This window comes from Blennius ocellaris (genome assembly GCF_963422515.1).
Source record: "Blennius ocellaris genome assembly, chromosome: 13".
Classification (NCBI taxonomy): domain Eukaryota; kingdom Metazoa; phylum Chordata; class Actinopteri; order Blenniiformes; family Blenniidae; genus Blennius; species Blennius ocellaris.
In genome coordinates this window covers 12,766,750-12,771,070 of record NC_137662.1, presented here as the reverse complement: position 1 = coordinate 12,771,070, position 4,321 = coordinate 12,766,750, and positions in this window count along the sequence as shown.

The window sequence follows — 4,321 nt, the reverse complement described above, 5'->3', positions numbered from 1 at the left end:
AAACATATGGCCAGTGACCCAAAAGGCAAAGTCATGTAATTTGTCCCATTTTCTGTTACAACAAAAATAAAAGGGACATGGTATTTTGTCTCGTCACTCTACCGAGCATCAGTATGCATCATTAAAAAGCACGTAATGAGGAAACGTCTACCTTATTTTTCTTTGTAAATTTCAGACTTGTCAGATTTCGTAAAAACATATGGTTTAGAATGTCCATGGGCAGTTCTTTATTTGCACTGAAACAAAGGTAGAACATTAACAGTTGTGGCTTGGCCACTCCCACTGTGCTGTAATGTTAGTATTCTAGCCAACTCTCAATCAAATTGAAATTAAGGGACCCTGAAACTAATTGGATACGTCTGCTTTAAATAACATTAAAACCAGAGGAAATGCTGAAGTATAGAGATTTTTAGTCATTGGATTCTTTAATTTTGTTTTGATTGCGCATGTTACAGGTGTTTAAACCTTGATCACTCTTGTTGTACCATGACACTTGTGACCTTCCCCTCACACATTCACCCAATCGACACAGACCCACCTGTTTAAGGTTGGATCCAACCACATTGAGGCCTTATCAACCGTATCCTTATCTTCAATACTCATCATCCGTCAAGCCAACTTTGATCCTGGTTTGAACTTGGCAAAAACAAACTTCATGTAGTCATACATTTTGAGCTTATCTACATACCATGTCTCTCAAATCAAAACCAACTCCAACATCCTGCTGTGCTTATTGACAGTGTGTCCAATTTGAGTTTACATTGTTTCAGATTCAAGCTCATCTATCAGGAAGAAAACATTTGGCTTAAAAAATCATTCAATGAGGTAATTTTCATTATAAGTACATGCACATGGCTTCATAGTGGTGAAGTGTTTGATGCACTCACCTAAAATTCTTGGTCAAGGTCTATTTGTGTGCGGTTTGCATGTTCTCACTGTGCATGTATGGGTTTTTGTTTTTGGTACTTCTGCAGATGGCAGCAGGAACTATGGTGGATGAAAACTTGGAAGAAGTATGCCTTAACTGTATTTCATATATGGTTAACTCATCTCCGAGTTGTCCAGTAATACTTGAGAAGAGTGTTATTATAGCAGAAGAGACATTATTTCTATAATTCTTCAGATTTGTATGTAATATTTGAAATTATTTTCAGTATAATCGCCGTGTTGAGCAACCGCTCGAAACACGTGTCTTTTGGAATGTGGAAATTTTGATTTGTGATATTAGTGGATTTTCTTTTATCCATACAGAGGAGACAAACTTTAAATATATTATTTGAATAGTGAAGAAAAACACAGAAGTTCAACAATCAAATTGGAGTTTATCCTCAGAAACAGACTGGCAGCACTGTTGTAACTGATATAACCTTTAGCATTTAAGTATCTAACAAGGATAGAAGCTTCCCTTTACAAAAGCTGTTTGCTTTGTCATTAGTTTGTGAATCCAGTGTTCGGTCCTCATTAGACTTACTGTATATCTCAGCTATTGGCCACTGTGTCCACATCAAGATGCACCTAATTGTTCTTAGCTGTAGTGTTGTTCTTAACACTACAAGTCTTTGGCAAATGTAACTTTACAGCCTGAAACTAAACCAAATCATCACTGAGGTTCTTCCTTGTAGCTTTTTCGAAAATACATCCAAATAAACTTGCGTTTTTTCCTTTTAGTTGTTCATCGTCATACACTTTTCTTTTTATCAAAGGGACTCTCATTCTTACGGGCCCTTAAATGTATATGCCCAATTTTGTAGTTCAGATGTGTCACTGTAGGTGCTTATTTGTGTTTTGAACCTCTGCCTTTAATAAGATATCTATGGATATATTCCAAAAAGAAAAATCATAAGGAAAATTGTTTATTTTAACAAGTCAGACTCATTTGCTTTCACTTCTTTGAATTATCTGTATGTTAATGAGGGGCGAAAGTATAGAATGAATCTTGGATACAATGAGATTCCAGTGGTTTTTAAGTACATTTCCTAGTTTTATGAATGTAACACAAACAACAGCTTTGCTATCCAAACCTAAATTATATAATCCAGTTTTGTGTGGCCTTCACTTCGAAAGTTTGATATCTTTCGCAGAACTGGAGCTAAAATGGCTCTATTGGTTGACACTGAGAGATAACAGACCCGTGATCAAATTGAATCAAGGCTTTTCAGCAGTTTCTTTCACTGCTCATTCGAAAATGAATTTTAATTGAGAAAAATGAATAATTTTCCTGTTTTCTCTGAAAAACGAATGAACTAATGGAAAAGAACAAAGAAAAGATACTGAAGGAAAATATCAAACACAAGTCACTGATTGTAATCTTTTATTCCGTTCACATTGTGTGTCTGATCAGTCCTGGAGATTTTAATAGTTAACATGATAGATGATCACGCATCTTATGAAACACTAAAACAAAGCATAAAAAGGAAAAATCATATGTTGTCCATAAAAAAACCCCACAAACAAACATTTTTCTTAATATAATCATAGCATCTGAAGCCAAAAACTATACATTAAATGGTCATAAACAATAAAATTGGGGGTAAATTGCTGCTTTATGTATCAGCTTTACTAGAAATACTTCAAACCTGTTAAATTAATGCAAACAAATTAAGTGATGAATTTATGAACCTCAAGCTTTGCTGAGCACCAGAACTGTTGGATTTACTGAATTACAGCTGTGGCTTTTCAGATTCATTTCAGATTCATTCAAAATGATAATTCATTTTGAATGAATCTGAAAAGCCACGTTTCCAGATCCGACCATGTGCGCGTCAGTGTCTCGGTTCCTTGTCGGAATAAACACACAGATTTCCTCCATGTGGTTTCCTTCATGTGCACCTCCTGTTGGTTACAAACCAAGGACCAAAATAGTCTGCAGAGAAGGAAGATTACTCAGCATTGGAAAGTTTGGTCTAATCAGCAGCTTGGCCACTCCCAAACTTCTTCCAAACACCAACTCCGCATTTTCCTTTGAGATCCACCAGAGTGTGCTGAGGCTCAGGGTCAACAAGGCCTTCATCAGGGACTCACTGCAGCACGCAACCAAGAAGATATATTTAATGTGTGATAACTCTTTTATCTTTTGTAGCTCTTGTTCACCCTGTAGCAATATGAGATGAATAAAGATGCATGGTGATTATCTTTACAAACAAAAGTGACACCAGAGGTAATCTTCTTAAAAGCATATGTCTTATTTCAGTATATTGTTAAATATTACATTTAATGCATTTTCATATAAGAATAATGCATAGGCATCAATGTATTTATCATTGTATATGTTGAACATATGCTCTACAAATTGCACTTCCTTGATGTACTTGACTGTACAGAAACAGACATTTAAAGTCGTTAAGTTCAATGTATATATTTTCACATAAAGATTTAAAGTGACTTATGAGATGCTACAATTTTGGGGGGGGGATATTTGTGTATACATGGTATTATTTTTGGCGAATAATCCTTTATCTTCCATTGATACCACAACTTCTCAAACTTAATTTGTTTTTGCATTCTTTTGTCAGTCACAGGCTTTCTTCTACATTTTTGCAGCTTCACACTGAATTACACTGTTGGGCTTTTTGGAACTGTCATGAGAGCCAGCGAACACAGACACTGTTGTTGGCTGATGCAGAGCAGACTGCCCCCGAGTACAAACATGATAAAACTTGTTAGAATGGATCAAACTGAAATCGGCGTGTTCTGCAAGATAGCAGATGCTTTTCTGCATTTCTAATGGATTCCAGCTGCCTGTGCAGAGAACAACTCTGCTGTAGTGTTTCACACCTTGCTCACTGCAGACTTGCAGAGCCTAATGTACTGCCCCCGCTTTGAGTCATGAAGTGAAGAGACAGAGCAGGAATTCACGCAAAGGCGGTGTAATGTATTGCACAACTGTAGGTGTGCTGCTCAGTGCATCAGGAAACTGTGTGTCGCTGTATAGTAAAAGTTGTTTGGTGATGTTGTGCTTGTCCTGCATCCAGACAAACCCCATGTTTTCTGGTTGTGCCCCGAGCAGCCTGTTCATGATCCAAACCCTCAGCACTTGGAAGGAGATTGTAGTCATTACTTTTATTTTCCTTTAAGGCTGTCAGAGATGGGCTGTCCTCTACACTATTTCATGCTCTCCTTATCTGCTTCTCTTTCCACCCATGGTAATTGACAGTGGCTCTGGGCCAGTAAAAGGCCGGAGTGAAGAGTTGGGGGGTGTGGAGAGGAAGAAGGACAGAAACAGAGGAGACAGAAGGAGCTGCTAGAAAGGGCAGGCTTTCATTCAGCTGAGAAACATGTGCACTTCTGCCTAAATTCAGTTTGTGTACACCCAGGGCTGTGA